Genomic DNA, 24,802 nt, shown 5'->3' with positions numbered 1-24,802 from the left:
TATCCCTAACTTATTTTGTCCAGTATACTTCAACAAGTGTAGCTGAGTGTTTGTTTGTTAATAGGCCGCGTGGTATTCCAGCAGGGTCCTTGTCAGGAGAGGTTCTCTCACAGTAATGACGCCAACGCGATTCTAATTTACTTACAATATCTTGACATAACCCCAGTGAGTTGATGAATCACTCTAACTTACATGTTATTTCCTCAGCACGACAAGGAAATCAGCTTTTGAAAAATTGCTCAACCAATCAATCCATCGAAGTTAGACATACAACAGAAACTTTTCCTTACAACTTTACAGCAAGTCATAACGTGAATCGGTATTCTGGCCAAGATAGGCCATTGACAACTCGTGTTTCAACAATAGCAAGAAAGCAAACATACAAGTCATTTTCGTGTAGCCTTTATTGACACTGGACCCAATTGACGAGAAGTCATCCTCATCTCTCAATATCTAGCCAAGTTTCTAGTACTTTCCTTAACCTTTAACTCAACTTCCAGTTTAAACCAACAAAGACAGCATCAGAATGCAACACGCTCCTTCTGAACCAAGTACCTCCATTTTGACCGTCGTGATAATTGCGTCGTATTTGAGGTTTAATATTGACATAGCACGAGAACCAACCCCGGAGTGTTGTGAAGGCAAAGCTCAGGCGTTTATTGCTAACAATGCCCTTTCTCTCTACACTGACAAACTTATCGTAAGTTATTGACATTTCTAATCAATATGAACGCGTTATTGGAGAAGTGAAATACCCTACCAGGAAATGTTAGGTGTGCATACCGGAGCTCTTGTCACGCCTGTGGTCGTATTACCTATGCGTGTCTTGGCGTGACTTTATTGCCAGGGTTGCTGTCATATGGCCACATTGCTGAACCTTGACTCATCGACATAGCTGTGGCAAGGCGACTACCTACACTAAGCTTTGTTAGAAGATCATTTAAACGTGGTGTTTATTTTGCATGGGTATAATGTTATTAGTTTACCCTGGGTTTATAGTGTACTTAACCCTAGTTTGCAGGGGACGCCCTTGTGTGGGTTGTAAGGTGTTTTATTGGGATATGCTTAAGTAGTGCTTCATGGTGTGGTGTGAGTGTTGATTGGCTATGAAAGATAGGATAACTTACTTATAGAAAGCAATAAACAACACTCTCAAAGTAAACGCATTTTCAAAACGCTGGTGTGACCGCGTTTCTTTTTTTGTTGTTATTTATTTATATTATTGTATTTTTTATTATTTTTTATGTTATCTTATTTTATCTTTATTTATTTATTTTTTTATTTATTTTTATTTTTATTTTTATTTATTTTTTCGGGGTAGGGGGATGGGGGGTTAGTGCCTCTTTGTGAACTTCTTTTGGGTGGTTCTAGTGTTCAAATTCGTTTCCTTGTTCGTTATCAAGAACAAAGAGGGAAAACACACTATGAAGAAGATTAATTTTCGACTGTGAAACGTCATTATATTTATAAACCGTAAACGAACAATTACACTAGGTATTTCTTTAGGACTATGAAATAGCTGTAAACGGAACAAACTTCCTCATGACAAATAAATAGGCTTGTAATATTATTATCTATTTATTTTCTCTGTGTTTTATGTTTAGTTTGTGTTTTGTTTTTGTTCTTATTATCCCAACCCGATCACCGTTTAAACGTTGACAAATGGCTGGCTATTGAGGCTATATTCATTTAAACCCTTCTTGCTCCTTGGCTCAAAGGGAAGTATTACCGTGAAGCACTGGTTTCGTTCAGTGTCTGAGCCTGTGTTAGATACCAAACCAAACTTCAAACTGCAAACTTCAAATCACTGTACCAAGTGGGTGGGATGTGTATTCGTCGCTTTCATATCTATCGATATTCTGCAAAAGCTATCAGTTGCTAAACACAACCGGATGTTCGACGATAACGATCTGGTACATGAAGACCCCTTGTCGAGACCTAAGTACGAACAGGCCTCAACTCTATTGATTGCCAGGCGACTAAATTGGACGGGGTTGTTAGGATCGATAACAAGCTTGACTGCGGGTCATCCTAACCTGACTGCCTGGAGCGATGCTCATGATATCATCCCTGGTTTACCTGAACAGAGCGCCGTGGCAATTGATGCATGCTTCTAAGAGTTGAGGAAAACAACAAACAAATATCTGTAACCCTGTACGACGTGATGTGAGGGTGTTGGTGAATAAGACGAAATTAACTAGATGGGCGGATCCAGGAATTTTTAAAGGGGGTGGTGGTGGTGTGTGTGTGTGTGGTGGGGGGTGGTGTGTTCGAACCCCCAGAACCCCCCATTTGCTCCGCCAACGCAAAAAAAATCTTCAATGTGGTCCTAAGTCATTCAAAAGGTGGAGGGGTCGAACCCCCTGGACCCCACCTCTGGATCCGCCAATGAACTACACAATTTACTGGGCAGTGTGCTATTAAATTTGCTTTCATTGTGAACAAGCAACTGAACGCCTGTATTTCTGAACCACCCAAGCACGCCTCAGGCAGGTTTTAGCTGCATCAGGACATCAGTGATGTCCTTTCCATTTGAAACAACAAAACCGACAACATTTCAATTTGTTATGGGCATAGGATGCCGTGAAACCGTTAGGTCATTGATGAAGTTTCAGGTTCAACATTTGGCTCAAAGAAAATAGGGAGCGTGGTTGTCTATAGGTTGAAGTGTTTGCTCATGACACGTAAAATCATAGCTCAGTACCTACATACAGTGTAGCCTCTCACTGATGTCCTACAGGGGGGACTTTCTGTACTAATACTAAACGGCGTAAAACAATATTACATTGTTAAACCAGGTTGCATGGTCTTATGATCTTTACATGACTATATCATTAACATTACCTCAGTTTATTTATTTATTCTTTCATCCATCCATCCATCCATCCATCATCTATCCATCATTCATTCGTTCGTTCGTTCGTTCATGTATGTATGTATGTATGTATGTATGTATGTATGTATGTATGTATGTATGTATGTATGTATGTATGTATGTATGTATTTATTTATTTATTTATTATTTATGGGGGTGTAATGGAAATATCTCCAAGTCAATGCTGACTTTTCAGTAGGAAGGGGTATGACAGATCGGGCAGTACGTCAATGAACTGGCTAACTTCCTAGTACTCCCCAACGTTAGTACGTGTATGTACGTTGTATGTAAGATGAAAGGCTGTCCCTCTATCGCTGTGTACACTGAACCCCCATCAGTAGCTAGGGACAATTTAAACACAATTATCCACACAAGTGACTTATCAGTTGCGGAATGCTAGGTAAAAGATTTGAGGAGACACGGGCGAGCTTGACCTTTGATGTAAAAAGGCCGCAGTGTTTGTTGGGTCCTCCACAATGTCGCCTGTTATCGCAAGCAAACGATAAGAGGATTATCACAGATATTCGTCCTGCACTCGGTTACCTAACTGCCAGCAGCCATATCCACCGGAGTTGTCTCCCTTATCATCACTATAGTCGTCGTCATCATCATCATCATCATCATCATCATCATCATCATCATCACCACCACTGCCAGCACCACCAGCAGCAGCATCGTCATCATTCAACGCCATCAACAAAATCATCCTAGCGATCAGACTCATGTCCATTAGTATCACAATATCTCTCTCTCTATCATCATCACATCATTATGATGTTAGTTTTCAAAATAGGACGTCAGTACACCTTTATACCTAAAATGGAAAAAATAATAACCCAAAATTATTACAACTAGCCTATACGTACAATACTAACGTATTGATTACTGGTACAGAATAGCTGTGTTGATGGCTTAGGCACAGTATAATCAGGGACAATGGTGTCTCTGTCATCTGAGAAACCACAGTGGCAGAATCCAGTAGTTTGAGTTCGAATCCAACGTTCATGGCTTTCATCAAGTAAGTGTTCGGAGATTGGGGACACGAAACTGAAATGTTCAACATTAAAACACCGTTGGGTCGAAGTTGAAGGAACCTACATGAATACTTCGAGATATCCGAAGTTCGACGGAATCGAAAATTGATGAATGAAAAAGGAATATGCAGGGGTGAAGCGTTTACTTCGACATAACCGTGTTTGACTGTCTTCTCACTCACTTGACGTACACTTGTGACAAACACTAGGAGTTTATATTTCAGCCAAATGCATGTTATAAATGCCAGTTTCAACACAGTACGCCACTGACTGGCATGGTCGTGTGGATGTCTCATTGTCTAACTAGACCCTGTCAACTATGAGATACGGACTGCGAGGTAGCCGAGTGATGGAATCGCTACTCGTCACGCTAAACATTCGGCTTCGATTACCCACAGTGCTACAATACATGAAGCCAATTTTTGGTTGGTTTCGCTCGCCGTGATAGTAGATGAATATCGATTATAGGAGTACAGTCCCTCTCATACACTCAATATGATAACATCACTTGCTGTCAGACAAACCCTTCACAACGACGGGTGGTAAGGTAGACCAGTGATTAAAGCGTTCGCTCGTCACATTGTTCGATTCCCAACAGGGGGGACAATGTACCAAGTCCATTACTAGTGTACCCCGCCGTGATATTGATAAACACAGCGTTGATCCATATTCATTATACAGCTGATATGTCTATCACTATTATTACGTCATCTAAGGTGAAATGATTGACAGGTGAGATTAAGCGTCCCATGTGGTGTTTTGAGAATGACTCATTTCAATCGTTGAGGCAGAAATATATCTTTGCTAATGTGATTACACTTAAACTTAAACATGTTTCATAAAGTTATATTTGATAAGTGACCCGAAGAAAAAACTCATTAAATGTCGAACACACCTTGAAGCCAATTTCTGATGTCCACCGCCGTGATATTGCTGGAATATTGCTAAAAGCGGCGTAAAACTAAACTCACTCTCTCCAACAGACCTATTGACCTCCTTGGGCGATCTGATATTTTATTGCAATCTGACAATTTGGAATTAAAGTGTAAACGTTTTAAATACTAATCCACAATTTCCTCGGTGCAATGATACGTTATTTCAACGGCATTCAGGCTTAAAGATGCTGTTGATGTTGCAACGTGATACGACGTACAAAGTGTTGCCATCGTCACAGACGATGTAAACGCACTGACATACAAGCCCTTACCAGGTTTTCCTTTTCCCCGATCTCAGAAGACAGTTTCGCACTTTACTCTGCAAATTCTAGAAATTGAAAAAAACAAGGTGTCAAATTGTCTTTTCTCGGGTATTTCGGGTTTGGAGTGCCTCTGTCCCAATTGACAGCCGTAGTTTAACAAAGGTAGAGATTCCGTCACATTGCATGACTTATCCGCCCATTCCACAAACACGATTTGGTCAGCTGTCTGAAAATCCTGCATTTTAGCGTCAAAACACCATTTCTGCTGGAAATATCCCGCAAAATAACTGCAAAGGTCGTCACCTCTGGATACGAAAAAACTCGCCGTTTTTCTGTCTTATCCAAATACCTGTCAGTCAATAGAAATTTCTCTCAAATCTTTGAACACAGATCAGTAAGTTCTCGTTCAGGCGAGAAGAGACGAGTTTAGACCAGTTCAACAGAAGAGCCGAATCGTGTAAATAGTCTTTGTGTTGTCAGCAAAGGCATTGGTAAATACAAATCTTTGAGTAAAGTTGTTTTCCCCAAGGACTAACTAGACGGCCAAACAGACATTTCGCCTTTTTAAATATTAGCAAGCGATGGAGACTCCGTTAGCTGTTTTCTTTGTATGGGGAACTCTCGTGGCATTCTGTCAGGTTTTTCCGTGAAAATATGGTGGTGATGAACCTATCAATCCCACAATGCTTGGCGCGTTGTCAGTTGGGCGCCATCTTGAGAGCGTATAAATGATTGGTGGTACGCTCATTTAAATCGAATGTTCACTGTTTCTCCAATTTTGCGATGTTGATTTTCTCTTTGTAAGGTGGTTTTAGGAAGAGTGAAGAGAAATACGTTTTTCCGTTAGCAAACATAGGTTTTTGTGTCTATTTTGGAAAGGGAATATTTTTTTCAGGCAAGCCATCTACGAGCGATGTATGAATTGTTTGCAATGTTAGTACTGACAGATAAGTGCTTTGTCTATTATAAGTGTATTTTACACTGGGACCCGGCCACGTTGACGTGTTGTACCTCATAGTACCAAAGTACCAAACAATGCAGTACTCGCCTGATTTCGCGGCTCTGTTGTTACAGAAAATGCATTTTCAAAGATGGTTGCGACGCAACGTCATAGACCTTCGGTTAGGCACAGTATAATCAGGGACAATGGTGTCTCTGTCATCTGAGAAACCACAGTGGCAGAATCCAGTAGTTTGAGTTCGAATCCAACGTTCATGGCTTTCATCAATGCGGTAATCGTCTGGGTCATGAGTTTGGGTTATCCTCCCTGTTTAAGCTGACACACCTTGATGGAACTAAACCTTGTGTGGAGCACAGTGGTGTAGTGGTTAGCATGCTGGCCTCTCACGCCAAAGGCCCGGGTTCGAATCCCGATGGAGACACCAAAATTTGTGACCTGGGTCTCATGCTGTGTTGTGTCCTTGGGCAAGGCACTTCGTCCACAATGCACTCAGTCTACCCAGCTGTTCAAATGGGTACCTGAGAAGCGGGTGTACGGTCCTATAGCAGCTTTGAATGTACAATTCCGTCAGGGTAATAAAGTAACGCCAGAGATCAGCATCGTGCTGGATTCTAGGTGCAAAAAATAGCATTATTATTATTATTATTATTATTAAACCCAGACGGGAGGAAGATACTCACGATCTGGAGATTCAAGACAGCTAAAGTTTCTTAAAGAGTGTATGTGTCATTACAGATATAAACTGCAAATGGAAACATAGTATATATCTGAAACGTAAGTTTGACATTAATATTTAACGTTGTGAAAAACACCCACCCTGTGATACCCACATTAAATACAACACTGTTAAATAACCATTTCTTGTTTGATGAATTTTAGTCACCATCAATATCAGTCATGGGAGCATGCATCTTTCCCTTGGTATATGATGGGTTCCTTCTCTCTTGTATCAGATTTATACGCAGGATCAACAACTCTCTGGTTTGATTCTGTAGACAAGGTGAAGCCATACGTAGGATCACCAATCTTTCTCCCGTATTAGGGGTCTGACTCTGTGAGCAAGGTGAAGCCACACGTAGGAGGATCACCAATCTTCCTCCCGTATAAGGGGTCTGAATCTGTGAGCAAGGTGGGGCCGTACGTAGGATCAGTTAGACTAACACCTAGTCTCTGAAATGAACATATTTTACTGAAAAAGTGCATAGTAAAAAAAATATATATATTGAAAAGGAGCCCTGAGACTTTCTTCATTTTCCTGAAGCTAAGGAAATCTAGACTTGCCACATTTTCTAGACTTGCGTGGGCTTTCTTGGATATATTTACTTCAGGGTCGGTACGACAGACTAAGGATCAGTGTGCGGAACAGTTTCCAAATTTTGCTAGTCAGTCGGGCTAGCCATGCCTGAAAGTTACTAGACCATAAAATTATTCACTAGCCCGAAATTTGAATGTAGAAACCAAGCAAATGATTACAAAAAGGTAAAATACCATCAAAACCAAATACGAAAACACATGTCTGAATTTCTGAAATATTTTGTTTATGCTCAAATAAATGAAATAAGTCAGAGAGAGTGATATATTTACAAAATAAGCCCATGAATATTCACTAGCCAATCGGGCCAGTGACTGTGGAAATTTACTGGTCCGACTGGATTTTAACTAGCCACGGGCTAGCGGGCCAGTGGCTATTTCGGACACTGCGTAGGATCAACAGTCTCTCTACTGGATAAGGGGTCCGTACGTAAGCAAGGTGAGGATTACGAAGGTTAAACAATCTTTCTTCTGTATAATGGGTTTGATTATAGACAAGGTGATTTAGCTGAAAACATGAAGCGTGCTCTAGAAATTTAACGTAACAGAACTGTTCACAGATTTTGCGAAACAGACACGAAGAACAACCTTTGATATTTCAAGGTGGTATAAACAGTGTTTGTTTTATCAGTTTCTCACTGGAACTTACCACAAGTGATGGCCAATTCTAGGAGATATGGCAACCGAGTGTACCCACACATTACAGCATGTCAAGTTTCAGTTTCTTTACAGGTGATATTTTCCAACAAAAACAAATATAGATTTTCTATGACACAGTGTCACAGTGATACGACAAAGGCAGTCAGCACATCACCTTGATGTAATGACCCCACACTAGTCACCTCTCCACACAACTTCCACTCTTTCACACCAGGAGGCCCGTTTCACAAAGCTATCGTAGCGCTACGACTGTCGTATGTTACAGTATAGGTGTTACGAATGCTACGAGAAAAGTTACGACATCTTAGGCTTACGAGAGCTTAGTGAAACGGGTCCCTGGCCCGTATGTGGAAGAAAACAAATACAATAGTCTATATGTATATATTTTAGTATACTCTCTCCAACAGTTTTAGTTAGTGGTGGTCCGATTAATTGAAATAATCGAAGATTGGTCGCAGTGACCAAACGCCCAAGCAATCGATCACATTTTCCCATAATCGAACATAAACGATTTTGGAACTACTGTTGTAGTCTTTGAAATACTTGACAATGGAACATATCGTAGAAGTTGTCAGGGCCTGCAAACGTGTGTAATTCTTAGAAAACTCACTTCACTAACTGAAAAGCCATGACTGAATATATTTTTTGAAGTTTATGTTCATGATATATTAGCCATCACTTTAAAGTAGCAAGTTGATTCATGTTATACATATCTGCAATAGCGTAAGGTAGTCGTAAGTGCCATTCATGAACATTAACTTACGACTATCTTAGCGCTAAGAGAGCTTCGAAAATCTAGGCCCTGGATAGGAAAATCTGAAAAATGACGCTAACCAATTTTTTTCGATGATTGTTCGTTGGTAATGAAGCAAACATCAATTGTGAGATTTCAACCAATTCCCAACAGTAGTTTTAGTACACCGAGGATGTTACAGTTTTAAAGGACAAAGACTGTATCAATTGTAACACATAAGGGTGTGAGAGTTGTAACGCACTAGGTATGTCCGTGTTTATCACACATAAAACACACCAAGTGTGTGACTGTTCACCATATCCTCATGTACAGTTCATGTTTGGGCACAGGTAGCTGCATTACATAAATATAGTTTAAGTATAATAGTCACACTAGTTGAACCACATGGACTCAGTACATTACCTTGCAGTACATGTGTTAGAGTCACATTACGTGTAGCTCATATAGTGACAGTGCGTTGAAATACAGCGAATATGGATATAGTATGCAAGTGCAGCGCATATAGTTACAGTACGCATACTTACTGCGCATATAGTGACAGTGCGTTGAAATACAGCGAATATGGATACAGTATGCAAGTGCAGCGCATATAGTTACAGTACGCATACTTACTGCGCATATAGTGACAGTACGTTGTACTATAGCGCATATAATTATAGTCCGTAGAATTACAGCGCATGTATGTGAGGTGAGGTGAAATTGGGTTTTACGTCGTGCTTGAGAATATTTCGCTCATATGACGACGTGCATGCGTGTGTATGTGTATGTGTGGCTGCTTGTACTAGCCCAGACTGGAGCTGGCTTTATAGTGCTAGCCCACTGAGATACCATGCCGCAGTGAAGCATGAATACCCCACTCAGACACATTATGCTGACTCCGAGCCGACCAGTCCTTGTTGTACCCATTAATGCCGAGCGCCAGGCAGGGACCAACAAGTACCATATTTTAACGTCTTTTGGTATGACGCGCGACCTTCCGCTCTCCGGGCGGACGCTCTAACCACTACACCACGGAGGACAGCGCATATAGCGCATGTAGTGACAGTGCGTAGAATTACAGCCTATATAGTTACAGTACTCTGAATTACGTTAAATTACGCTGCATATAATTACAGTAGATAATTAACGTGACAGCTCATATGGTTTCAATCGTTCTTGTCCCACTCCACAAGTTCCACCAGGCCAAGCCACCTCTGACATTGTACGAAATCCAAATGACCAGACCCCTGAATACCGTTGCCGTTTGTCAACAGGTGACCAGAACCCGTAAGTCCACGTGGAAGTCAACAACAACACAACAGAGAATTCACATTCCCTTCAATCCACATTATAATGTTTACTAGTGTTTACCAGAGCTAATTTCATAGAACCCTGCACATACATGGCGAACACTGAACAGTCATTGAGCCGAGCTCATCAAGAAAGACAGCAGATTCTCAAAATTTTGAGAAAAGCCAATTGAATGACGTTTTTGTTTGGAAACACGTCCTGGAGTTTGTATCCAACTGACAAAGAACGAGCTGCCTAAACATTTGATGGGATTTCCAAAGATTTAGGTTCATCCTCGCAGCCTTGGTAGCATCGTCCGATAGCTTCTGTTATCATATGATGCTTGTTTAGATTCTAGTTTTAGAGATTATGTCAACAAAACGACTGGCCCGCTAAGTCGTTGCTTTCTGAGTTTTAACGGTGGGTCGTACGTCCCAGCCGGGCCGTAGAGTCTGATTTACCTCTAAGTATTGCGTCAATATTTAACGTTAAGGTCGAATCAACACAACATGTTTGTCAGCAAACCTTTTTCTTAAGCTAGCGCCGTCGTGCGTGTTTGCAAAGAGGCGTGAAGGGAAGACGTCTACACACCAGGACAGGGTTTTTTAGACGTCGGGCATTAGACCTGTCATCATAATTACGCTTGCTTCGGACTCGAGGTTCGCGGGATAGCAGTAACTCTTTAATTTCAAAGGTGTCGGCGGCAAGGTTTGAACGCGGGCGAGTTAACGCCGAGGTTGTTGGCTATGCTCATCGCCGACAGGTTTCTGGAGAGGCAACTGTACTCAATATATGCTGTAGCATATATTGTTGCTTGTTATACACGACTTTGGTTGAAAATATACTGAACTTCAAAAGTAACGTTACACCGATAGAGGTTTCTTAATGCACAACTTTAATTCGCTCCTATTAACGGTGGATTGAGTTCAAACTTGACAATGATGGTTAACACATTTTTTTAACCACATTTAGAGTTCACATAAACAAAATCACCAAAGCTGGTTCCATTAGGATACCTCAAAGTCAGTATCAGGTCTGTACATGGAATGAATAACCGGTTGATGAAGGCACTTGATACCATACTCTGCGAAATGCCTGATCGAGTCCAGCCGCATTGAGTGCAGGTCATTGTAGGGTTTGGATTCCATGTTGTCTTAGGAAATCCAATGCTGCTCTGGCAGTGTAGGCACGAGCGTTGTCTGTCTGGAAGAAGTGATTTCTGTGACGTCCAAAATGTGGTACAACGTGGGATCTTATGACTTGGTCAATTAGCGAGCAGCCATCACGCCATTTCCTCATCCTTGACCGAGATTCTGGAACACCACGGGGCCAACTCTCTGGTTCAGACCGATTGCTCCCCGTACCATGATGCTTGGACCACCCCACGAGTCTTTTAACAGTACGCATTGGAAAACCGTTCCCCACGCCTTCACCATACTCTCACTCTGCCATCGACTGTCGAAACACAATATCGGCTTTCATCTGAAAAGAGCACAGTTCTCCATTGTCGATAACGCCAATTTCGATACTAAGTTGCCCATTGCAGTCAGTTTTGGCGGTTACGAGCGGTGAGGACAGGACCACGACATGGTCTGTGACAGCAGAGGTTTCTTCCGCGTAAACGTCGACGCACTGTATCGACACTGATGGGTCTGTTGTGAGTCCCAATGGTCTGGCGTGTTGTTTCCGTCGCTCTGATGAAGCGATCCTGCAGATGGTTGCACACAATCTGTCGGTCTTGACGTTGTGATGTTACTGAAGGTCGTCCACTGCGTGGACGGTCATGGATGTTCTTAGTCACCTGATTGGCTACCCTCCGTGAAGTCTGGACCAAATTGCAAAATATTTGCCCCAAGGACAGATTCCTCTGATCTCTCGTGGCATGGCGATTGTGTCAAAACAAGAATTATTGCAGGCAAGTTTGTTACTCAATTTCACTGGTAGGGTTGTCACGGTATGCACGTGCATTTTCATTTTGACGAATGTCCCCTTTCACCACGTCTGTCTTTTTGGGTGCGTTTGGTCGATATGCTTTTTCATCAGAAAACACACTGATGTTGGCTATAACTGTCAATTTGGATTGAAAAACATATGAACAAAACGGTACAATTATAATATAAACACGACCCTGTAAGCACAAAATTTTGCATTTGGTTTGGAAGGTGACGTTTCTTTTGCAGTTCAGTTTATATTTTAAGGTTTTAGGGTCAATAAACTTGTGTCGGTCTTGAGGAAGAGCTCATCCGTAACGCTATTTGTTATCATCATCGTCGTCGTCACACACTAGCAGCAGCAGCAGCAGCAGCAGCAGCAGCAGCATCAAAAATAGTTCCAAACTACTGTTTTGTGTCGTCAATGATGATGAATTTAGGTATTTTTTAACAAAAATAATGTCAAAAGGTCGTTGTGTTTCATTTGTCCTGGGTGCTTCGCTTGAAACTAAAGAAACATCTCATTTAATGTGTAATGGTTATCTTACAGACACCCTTTCGACCTTGAACCCATGTGTGAAAGCAACACACCCGTACATATATATATACTAGGCACATAAAGAAACTGTGCATACAAAAATTTAAAATAAAAATTTATCAAACCTGTGTAGACACATAAGGATTTAAACTCAGAGATTAGTGACATGTATCCAACATGCATGGACGTGCCACGTTCCGTGACGTCAGTGGGTTCGTCCTGGAGACGTGCAATACGTTGTTGCACGTGCATTCAGGGAAAGAGAAACAGAGCAAATGAATGCCACACAATACTGTCACTTTGGAAAGCTCAACCCCTGCCCTTGCGATCGTTCAAAAAATTAAACGGGTACTGAAACGCATAGCACGCCAAGGCTCACGTCTGCACAACGTCATGAGGCCATTGGGATGGTCCGTGGGGGAATGTCTCAACGACAAGTGGCTGCACATTTCCACTGCCACCGGAACACCATTTCTGCACTGGTGAGACGCGACCAGAACACAAATGACGTCATCGATCGGCCACGTTCTGGACGTCTACGTGTAACAACGCCAAGACAGTACAGATGGATAAGGGTGACCCATCTTCGCCACAGGTTTCAGACTGCAGTGATGACTGCCCGAACCATCCCAGGACTTCGCCGTATCCACCCCAACACAGTTCGACAACGTTTACGTCATCACGGGATCAGACCACGACGTCCCGCCATACGGCCTATCCTGACACAACGTCATCGACAAGCTCGCCGAATGTGGTGCCGAAATCATGTCCGCAGACCCTTGTTTTGGTGGAGAAATGTTGTTTTTACAGATGAGTCCAGGTTTAACATTTCCCATAGTGATGGACGTCAACGTGCCTATAGACGCGTTGGAGAACTTTATGCACAGGCCTGTGTCTTGGAGAGGAATCGCTTTGGTGGTGGTTCCGTGATGATTTGGGGTGGAATAACAGCACGCCAAAGAACTCCTTTGGTGATTGTTCAGGGCAACTTAACTGGTGTGGGCTACAGGGATCAGATTCTTCGACCTGTGGCAATTCCTTTTCTGCAACGTCATGGGCCTGGGTTAACATTCCAACAGGACAATGCCCGCCCTCATACGTCAAGGGTTGCTATGGATTTCTTGCAACACCACAACGTTGACTTACTGCCTTGGCCTGGAAATTCACCGGATCTCTCCCCGATAGAGCATGTTTGGGACGAGATGGATCGACGTCTACGCCGTCTTCCTCATCCGCCAGATAACGTCCTTGACCTTGCAACAGAGAATCTGGCGTGACATCCCACAAGCCTTCCTTGCACGTTTGATAGGCTCTATGCGTCGTCGATGCACTGCTGTTCTCAATGCCGATGGTGGACATACCCGTTATTGAGCTTGTGACATGGTTGTTTGACCCCTGTCCCGCTTGTGGACTCGTGACGTCATTGTGATTGACTTTTCAATTGAAATTCTCCCGACTTGATAAGGTCTCATGATCCCTCCATTAAAGTTTATATGTACCTTTGACATTGTTATCGTACTTATCAACTGGGATAATATTTTGACAATGCACAGTTTCTTTATGTGGCTAGTATATATATATATATATATATATATATAAAGATATATATATATATATATATATATATATATATATATATATATATATATATAAAGAAATTGATGAAAATACCGACACGGATCTTCTCCAACATGTTTCACTTTTATCTTCAGGGAGAAGTGATTACAGTTAAACGGATTATGTTATGACGTCACTTTGTCATGACATCACAATGCAACTGTATGCAAATGTTGTGACGCGGCGTATATACATATATATATTACATAGATAAATAAAAACAGAATGCCTTTTTCTCCAACATGTTTCGTTCTTTACTCTTCTGGGAGATATATATAACCCGGTTGCATTAAAGTAACAAGTACAAGCTCCTAGTCCATCAAGGGAATCCTGACGAACACCAGTGTATCGTTGCAGTTCGTCACGAAAGAAACGTGGGTGCAATGTGTGAATAACACCATTCTCGGCGTCCCTGTCATGGTGCTAATGGAGCATTATAAATAGAAAAACAGACAAAAAAACGAATTCAAACTCTCCCACACATACACGTCATCAATGTTCAAGGGTGCACGGGTCACGTGAGAACCAACGATTCGTTGTTCGGAGTTGTGTCCCTTGGTGGTATCCATCGGTCAGAAACACGCCCCCTCGCCTGTCACCACACGCGCCGGTTTCGCCACAATAGTAAAAGTAAAGGAAATGTATCAGTTAAGGCTATCATCCAACAATGAGCTGATAAACAAAGTATTATTCAAAGCGACATTGGATATAGAACAAAAACGCAAGAAAATGACCAGTCTCGATGATATGACGAACAACTGGCGTGGATGTTGAAGTCAATATGAATGCGATAACACCAGGTGTTCACAAAAATGGTACACATCATCCTGCCCTACTTGTAGACCCTAACCAACCCTGCCACTCCCCATACACATATTCGCCCATTGTGCTTAATAAGTAGCCATTGGTTTGGTGACTGACGCCCCACAATCAGAGCCCTACCCGTGAAGGTCCGGGTTAGAATATTGATCTTCAGTAACCCATGCTTGTCGTAAGAGGCGACTAACGGGATCGGGTGGTCACGCTCGCTGACTTGGTTGACACATATCATCGGTTCCCAATTGTGCAGATCGATGCCCATGCCGTTGATCGCTGGATTGTCTGGTCCAGACTCGATTATTTACAGACCGCCGCCATATAGCTGGAAATTGCTGAGTGCGGCGTAAAACTAAACTCACTCACACTCACTCAATGAGAACCCTCACACATCCTATATTTGTTGCAATCACCAAGGATTGATTCAAAACGAATCAATGTAACATCAGAGATTATTTGTGTTAGAAAAAAACATTTTCTCAATTTGTTAACACCATTTTATTATGGCGACGAGAAAGATCAACATATCTGAAAAGTAGGTTTATATAACATGAAGTCTCCGCAGTAAAGGTTATTACTTTCGACTTAATACCGACGTTTGGATCTACGCTAACGTGTCACCCTTGCTGTAATAAAGATAGCCATATTCTATTGTCATCAGTTTCATATCACCTTCTTTATGTAACTAAAAAATAATCATCTTCGAGCATTTAATAGACTTGGTTACCCAGCATTATTACGTAAGGACGGACAACCTACATAGTTTCGTTAATTACATGACTGACATATGATAGTGATAGGGAAGTAATCCTCTGACGAGACCGTCGCCCGTTTGTCTCCGATACTGCAGTATCACGGCCGTTCATATTTAATTTAACTGTCATGATGATTCTAGCAATACAACTCGCCCAACTTCATTATCAGCTTAAGAGTACATTTTCATTGCATTAGATCTTGTAGTTTTACTTCTGTAAATATCACAGAGACATTCAGCAATATAACAAGTGTCTACGTCGATAAGCCATAGTTGAAATACGTATTATAAATGGACGTGTGTGATCATTTAATGGGGTTTTGGTATATTATTTCTTATGTCGTCAATGCTTTCGGTTCTGTGCTTGTTCATAAGCTCAGCAATTGCTTTGCGTTACACTACGTCCTCAAGAGTCGTAGCCTTGCGGTGAAAGTGTGGGCTCGGCACGGCAAAGATCCGGGTTCGCTTCCCTACACCTGTGACAAATTGTTAGGGTTGGTATAAATGAAGGTTTTAATGAATTTTAGGTGCTTAGTTCTGCGACAGTATTATTCATTGTGAACCAATGTCGTAACTGTATCGTGTTGTTTCTGCGACAGTGGTGTGGAAACTACGATATTCAAACTTGGAGTCAACTGTAATCTGGAATTTTCCAAAACACTATAGACCAACTTTTTTTCATCAATGTGTCACTATGAAGTAACTATAATTCACAAGGTGACAATATGTGTAACCTGTATTCAGCAACATCTTACTCACTGTGTCACTACGTCTTGACTTAATTCCTCATTGTGCCACTTCATCTTAACTATATTCCTCATTGTGCCACTTCATCTTAACTATATTCCTCATTGTGCCACTTCATCTTAACTATATTCCTCATTGTGCCACTTCATCTTAACTATATTCCTCATTGTGCCACTTCATCTTAACTTTATTCATCACTGTTCCACTACGTCTTAACATTCTTCCTCACTATGTCACTGTGTAGTAACTTCATTGCTCAATGTAACTTATCCCAGGATACAGACTGTCCACACTGTGTCCCTGGATAGAGACTATCCACACTGTGTCCCTGGATACAGACTGTCCACACTGTATCCCTGGATACAGACTATCCACACTGTGTCCCTGGATACAGACTATCCACACTGTGTCCCTGGATACAGACTATCCACACTGACTATCACACACTGTATCCCTGGATATGACTATCCACACTGTATCCCTGGATACAGACTATCCACACTGTATCCCTGGATACAGACTATCCACACTGTATCCCTGGATACAGACTATCCACACTGTATCCCTGGGTACAGACTATCCACACTGTATCCCTGGATACAGACTATCCACACTGTATCCCTGGATACAGACTATCCACACTGTGTCCCTGGATACAGACTATCCACACTCCCTGGATACAGACTATCCACACTGTGTCCCTGGATACAGACTATCCACACTGTGTCCCTGGATACAGACTATCCACACTGTGTCCCTGGATACAGACTATCCACACTGGATACAGACTATCCACACTGTATCCCTGGATACAGACTATCCACACTGTTTCCCTGGTACAGACTGTGTTCCTGGATACACACTATCCACACTGTGTCCCTGGATACAGACTATCCACACTGTGTCCCTGGATGTTTCATCTTCTATAACTGTATCCCTGGATACAGACTTCCTTCTACATCCTGGAAGTGCTTTAACTTTCTTCCATCTACATCTAGCCTGTAGTCCAGGGTAAGCCGCTGTCCCTGAGACCTAGTCCTTGATGCCACATGTTTGCACCGTATTTCCTGACTACATCTACATAGCCTTTGTCAACGTTAATTTCTACTTCAACTTTCGTGTTATCTGAAGATTAATATAGATTAAGAGCATTCGATAGCGTGGTTCTCCACTCAGAATAAATTATGGCTTCAGAAATCCCGGACAAAATCCCCTATACATCATAAATATCAGATAATTTCCTCCCTTTTAGTAAACAATGAATCTTATTCACTTAAGAGCCTAGTCCTCTTTGTGATGTTCCATTTTTAGCAGAAGTGCATACTTATCTAGACCAACTTCAGATAAAACCTCAACAAGTCATCAATATCAATCACAACAAGCACACTGCTATACTTCTTACCTGCCTAGCAATAAAATTGCTTGACTCTGTGTTGTGTAAACAAAACAGTTTATGTAAACATGTTTACGGCCCTCCAACACCTGACGGCATGTTATCGCAAGTCAAGAACCATAAAACATCTAATACCGAAGTCAGTGTTTGCTCGCCTACTTGAACCGCTATCAAGCCATTGTTCCTCAAGTCTATAAATTCCTAGGAGCCTTCAAACCTTTGCCTCCTGTAGACTCCGGGGGGTGCTGGGTAAGCCCGCCAAGTGTGTGATCTGTTTATTGGGGGAAAAGGCACTGGAGACACCTGAGCGTTTTGTGTTGTAATCAGATCCCCAGCTGACCTCTGGATGAGTGCAAGTGAATACAATACAAGAGGAGAGGGAGGTGAGGGAGAGGGGGACATTTCATTTGTTTAAAAGAGGCCGCAGATATGGAAGACTGTTTTCTTATCCAAATTCTTGTTGAATGACGAGTCTAATGTGGAATTTTTATCAATTCTTGCTCATGCTATCGACCACTAGCTTGTCTATCGTATATTCGATTATTTACATGCACTGGTGATTCAGACAACGGGTCAACCGATATTTACCAACTCAAAGTGATTAAACCGCCAATCTTGAGTGGGGGAGATAACTCCACATGCGAATTATCTCCCTTTCACACGCTGCGACTAATTGATATATATCATCTAATAAACCGGCGGACAGCCAAACATGAGTAGCGGAGAGTGGATCGCACGGCTTATGTGGATTTATTGAAACTTCACAGCAGGTGCAAAGAAGAATTTATTACCTGGAAAGGTTTAAGACTGCGTGGATGTGTTTCACTTGTCTCTATCATAACACACTAGAGGCCATTCCTGTTGGTAATGGCTCCATAAATGTGTGCTGTGTAATTGACAACCTAAACTTGTAGAGCCTGTGTCAATGTTGACACCGGACAGTATTGCCTTTGAGGTATTTGCACACAGGTAAATACTGGCTGGTTTACAATCGGAAGCAAGGACCACCAACTCAACACAAGCCTAGATAAAAAATGTCCGATTGAACGTCACAGCGTTGCTTTCCTCCTTGCCTCCGATATTTGAATTACTGCGCTGGTTGGAGGCAGGGGCGGCAGCTCATAGAAACCTTTTATGTAAACAAGAGGTTTAAATAAATTACTTATGTGAAAAGCGTGAGTCGGGACGCGGGGTGAAGTGTTTTGTTTCGGTGTGTGTAGAGGAAGGTATTAGTGCTATCTAACGGCTCACAGGCACTGGATTATGGAGAGACAGGGGTAAATGTGAGAGGTATTTCCAGCCAGCTGGAAGGTGAATAGACAAATAGAATACATACTTTACGTGTCGCAAGGTTCTAATTCACGGCACATTTTTACTGGTTTTCTGAATTATTTGTTTGGACTGTTTGATGGTGGGTTTTGTCGTTTGTTTTGTTTGGGTTGTTTTTTTATGTATTTGTTTTGTTTTCCTTCTCCACAATAACTGGGTCACACATTATAATCATTTGGGGAATAGAACTCGGACCAACGTTATAACAACTAAAACTCTCAACGCCTCCATCACATGAATGCAGTTAGCTACTAACTGTACTCTGGTGATACTAATCCCCAAAATATATCTTTTTACCGAGGATCATCATCACCATCATCATCATCATCATCGCTGTCTTCGTCATCAGTGTGTCCAGGGGGAAGATTTACCCCTTACGAGTATACACGACTTTAGAAGATTGGTTGGTCAACATGGATGCACATATCAACAGATAGATGTAATGTGTATAATGTATGGACGGGTTGATATGCATCCAAGGAGATGGGTGGCTTGACGTATTATGATAAAAGGGAATATTGATACACATATACGTGGAGAACAGCCAATAAGCTAACATTAAGGAGATGCGTGATGCACAGAGACAAGCAAGCAGAGACTCCGGTGCGTGAATACTGGGTATAAAAAAGATATACAAGTAAATTGATATACGGGTTAATGAGTGGTTACATAGATTGACATATGAAATCATTTATCTTGTCTGGTGTCATAACCCAAGACAGGAGTAGGAGAACGGGTCATGAGAGTTATGCCCACGCTCATTACCTAGGTAGTTGTGCATTGAGAGAGACACGACACGTCTTGTACAGAGATCCTGTCCCTATGTCACAGCAAATGTACTCTACATGCCTTGTTCTCGTATATCTGCTTCACTGGTTCCCAGCTATTCACTGCTTAATCACTGATACGATCACCAGACTGAGCCCATATATAAAGACATTATCACAAACGGAACAGAGTCAATACACTCAATCGTAATAAAAAAAAGTGGGCGTGGCTAACAAGCAAAGTTCGGTTGCCACGCCCACTTCCTTCTTCAGGTGGGTCTCGAGTGGAAACGGTTCCCGAATTGTTGTGTTTACGCTTATCATTTCACCTGGGTTTATTTGAGAGGCAATCTGTCAAATAAAGATTAATGACCTCAATTTGAGTTTCAAGGGTTTTATTGGTGTACACGTCCGTGAAGGCGATACAAAGCATTTGTGCTGGTGATGATATTACCGGGGTCACACAGAGCATCGACAGGAAACTTAACACGCCTGAGTCATACTTTCTGTCAGACGGTTGACAGGAACAAAATCTTTTATTGACTTCTAACGTTTGGACTTTGCCATATAAAATTACACCACACCACGACAAACATACTTATCGCAACTAGACACCACTGACGGTCAAGCAGGCCCATGCAACGAATGTCAACACAGCTGGTCTTACTTGTAATGTTACACGTTATGTCAAATTGCGGATCTAAACGCATGATCGTCTTTTCCGAATTTTGAACCGACTGACCGGAAAAGTCAATTTGAATTGAGAATCCATGGATTGATTTTGTTCCAACGTAATGAAGGTTTTCAAAGGGCTGTTTATGTAATTGGCATGGCTAATGTACTCAGATTGTCTCTCGACAAATACCTTCTTTTCGTTTCAATAAATGTCAAACATTGAGCTATGAGTCATGGCGTATTATAGGTTTGAAGATGATATTACTGAAGATAGTCTTTGTAAATTGTAATTCTGTATAAATACCCATGATTAGCACGAGTCAATGAATTAACAACGGAGTCTGTTATTGGCGCTTGCTGTCTAGGGATTTGGAAGGAAAACAAGAGCCTGACCGAGTAAATATTTATTTCATAAACACTACATCGGTCCCGGTGCAGTGATAATTGATGATTTCATTGCGTTTTTGTCCTCGTAGGATTTGTTCGAATTTTTCACATTTGGAGACGGATAAGTTCATTGTTTTGATATCATTTGTAAGTAAAAATGACATTTTACAGAGATAGAATACAGATATGCAAGTGAAAGAAATATGTAGGTCAATTAATGAGCATTGGCAACAAACTGTAGATGTCACTTAGTTCAGAAGAAGGTTTACAAGCGTTCACTAGAGTTACCTCCCTTTGCCCATTACACTCACTGATTGCCTGCCATTCGGGCGATACTCGTCGATATAAAAGCTTGATTAGATATGTTAGTAAGACGTGGTATATTAATGTTTATCCAACGAGAACGGAAGTCTCCAGAACCAGGACAGTCCGGTGCTTCGTCACAAGAAACACAGAGAAAACAATTACCCTTCTGAGTGTTTTGCGACCCTCCTACGCGTGTCAGATGTTGTTCACTCCCCTCCCAGGTATGCCAAAGTATTTTTAGTTGTTATAACGAAAACGACCCTAACTAGAATATCACAGATAGTTTTACAAATGACAATCAACTAATATAACCCTCGCATGAATGGCGTTCTCCGCGATGCTAATCTCAATTTGTCTTGTGTATGTTTTATGCTCTCCTGTTATCTTATTGAACCCATCCCCGATATTCCTCAAGTACTTCCAACTAATGCCACATCTGCCATTATAAAGATTGGCACAACAATCAGACTATATATCGCTTGTGTCACTTCATTGATTCCCAGATCGGCATAAGGAACAACGCTGTTTGTTTCGAAATGCCGATAACTCGAAATATTTCCAGTGCACCAAGCGACAACAGTTGAACGAACTTCAACTGCATTCAGGTTGTCGAAGAAAAGAGTGAGTGAATATGGTTTTACGCCGCTTTAGCAATATTCCAGCAAGATAGGGACACCAGAAATGGGTTTTATACATTGTACCCATGTGGGGAATCGAACCCGGGTCTTCGACGTGACGAGCGAACGCTTTAACCACTAGGCTACCCCATTCCCCGTCGACGATAAGAAGTTAACGTAAGGTAATCGTAGGAAAAGGCGAATAGCAATTCAGCGAGCATTGATTAATAGACTGGCAAGGTGAGAAATGAAAATACTGTTATTACACTTAAAATGTCAAGTTGAAATGAGCCTCGCTCTTGTGAGATATCCCCTGGCAGTCATTACCACGTTGAAATGTCAACCCTTTACTAAGTTACATCACTTGAAATAGACCAGTCGCTAGTGAAACGATCACCGCATCTTCAGACCATCACCGAGAGATGTCTATATATAACAAAGTTACACAGTCTGCCATAGACGTCTCTCGTGACATATGATGTCTGGCGTCCATTTGTTTATTAACATCCCACATACAACGCTTGCTATCAACACGGGGTTGGCCCTTGATCAAACTAATTCTGTTTATCAAAACGCAATTTCCCCAAGCGAGCATGTGTTTAAATATACTGTTAATTGACAAGATACATATTCCTCTGGCTTATCATGACGTTACTATCTCATGGCTCGCTATCTTCAGCTTTGAATATCAAGTTAGTATACTGTAATTACACCCGCTTTCCTACGACGCACATAAATGTTTAACTGTTGAGGCGATAAAACATATATCAAGTTACTTGTAAGTCTTTCAGTCGTTTTTTATGCCTCTATAGTGTCCCGCTTGTTGTGTTGCGCGTCTGGTAACACAACCTTGGCTTTGCCAAGTACGATAGGGAATTAACAAATTAATAGGCAGCGTTTAGATAGTGTTTCCCCTCTGTCAAGTTCTGATTGTAAAATAACGAAACTAATACATTTAATTAATCTGCGTTTACAGAAGGGTTATTCCGCTGATAGAGGAGCTGACGAGACATTGGGGTAAACAGTCAACGCTGCTTAAGATAATCAGATGGCGCGACCTTTTATCTGCTGAAATATTCACACTGTATTAAGTAAATGAATTTTTTATATATGAGATTGGTGTTGATGATGGTCACTCTTCTTATACGTAATAATATCCGTGTTGATTTAGTTTGGGAATTGATATTATAATACACAAATGGTGTCCATGGTGACCAAAATAGACACACTGACGTGCAATAGAATGTACACATCTGGCTTTGAGGGATGATGAGAAGTATTTTGAAAAGTGTTTTACTATGACTTACAAGTCACATACATTGTATACGAACCGACGGGAGGCAAACTCAGATGACGAGTCAACACTTTAACCACTAGGCTACCGTTTCTCTACTTTCTTGTATTCACCCTGGAGATTCCAACTTTAAAGTGGTCCCCAGCAACCTACGCAAGTGACGATTAAATAACCCGACGTAGGCACAATAAAAAAACATTTAAAAATATTTGTTGTTTTTGGAAAAGATCCCAAATCACCAAATGTACGTGTTCTTTCTTTTGTACCTCGGTTTACTTTGTACCATGGACTTGGTCGCTTGCTTGTCATGTATACAGAGGGCGTTGCCCGTTGCTCGCAATATCAACCACTGGTTTGTCTGGGCGAGTTTTGATTATTCCCAGGCAAATCGTCGTATAGTTGGAATATTGCTGAGTGCAGTGGTAAACAACGACGCCTTCCAATCATATATCATATATAGACTATAGGTCATGTACAATTACAGTCGCTGAATACTTTTTGTTCCTGCGTCTCATCATAACAACAATGCTTACATCATAACTCGAGGTTCGATAAGCTGGTTCCCGGCTCCCTTTGCGCCTCAACTTGTATCTTGCGATAGAAGAGACGGTATTTCAAGTTTCGGATCCAGTGGGCGTTGTTATGGGGGTCACGTTCTATCGTGCAAATGTGTCCATCCAATACACTTTAAACAAAGGTGCGCTCTATCTACACGTATCTTGATGCTTACACAGACATAGATGGAAAGTGGAGTGGAGGACATTTCCAAGTCTGACACATCAGTGACACAACTGATGTCGGGTGTAGTTCCATATTTCAACATAAACCATTTTGTTTAATTGGCAGTCGACCAGTTGGTGAGTTAATAAAACAAATGCATCTTTGAGAACAACATTTTCTTGTCTATTGCATTAGTGACGTTTTTCGCGTATTCTTACACCGTTATCAAGATGGAAGATCTCACCGTTCATTCAAGCTTGATAAGGATTTCAGAACCTCGAAATGTCCCTTGTGCAAAAAAGTTGCTGTCCATAAAGTTGTATACGTTGTCTTATTGGACCATACTTCGCAGTATTGTTCAGATGAACAGTTGGCTTGCCTTTGCATGTGTTTGTGACGGCTTCTACTGGTATGGGAGGATGCGCTCACCTTTAAGTGGACATCTGGCCTCATCACTATTTGATAGCGATTCAAGAACAAATGAATCGCCAATCAGGGTCCCCGATCCACAAAGCGATCGTAACGTTACGATTTGTCGTAACGTTACGACTTGTCGTAACACTGTGACTATAGTTTAGGCTAACGAATCTTCTAGTGCTACTAGGGGCGGTGGGGTAGTCTAGTGGTTAAAGCGTTCTCTCGTCACGCCGAAGACCCGGGTTCGATTCCCCACATGGGTACAATGTGTGAAACCCATTTCTGGTGCCCCCCGCCGTGATATTGCTGGAATATTGCTAAAAGCGGCGTAAAACCATACTCACTCACTCACTCTAGTGCTACTAAAGTGTTGTGGATCGGGACCCAGAATCTTACAATAGACTGCTTCGCAGAGATTTCGTATGTTAATGG

The 24,802-nt window shown here is 41.7% G+C and overlaps 1 long non-coding RNA gene across 1 annotated transcript; it reads left to right on the top strand.

Annotated features, from left to right (window-relative positions):
• Window positions 1-4,144: 4,144 nt before the first annotated feature.
• On the top strand, window positions 4,145-12,195 carry LOC124291056. The gene is made up of 3 exons (XR_006902132.1): window positions 4,145-4,156; window positions 8,359-8,362; window positions 12,106-12,195. It is a non-coding gene; the product is annotated as an uncharacterized LOC124291056 (long non-coding RNA).
• Window positions 12,196-24,802: the final 12,607 nt, after the last annotated feature.

The sequence above is a fragment of the Haliotis rubra genome, unplaced genomic scaffold (assembly GCF_003918875.1).
Source record: "Haliotis rubra isolate DU_JTF1 unplaced genomic scaffold, ASM391887v1 Scf48, whole genome shotgun sequence".
In the NCBI taxonomy this organism is placed as follows: domain Eukaryota; kingdom Metazoa; phylum Mollusca; class Gastropoda; order Lepetellida; family Haliotidae; genus Haliotis; species Haliotis rubra.
The sequence above is the reverse complement of the archived record's forward strand: the minus strand, read 5'-3'. Positions and strand labels throughout refer to the sequence as shown.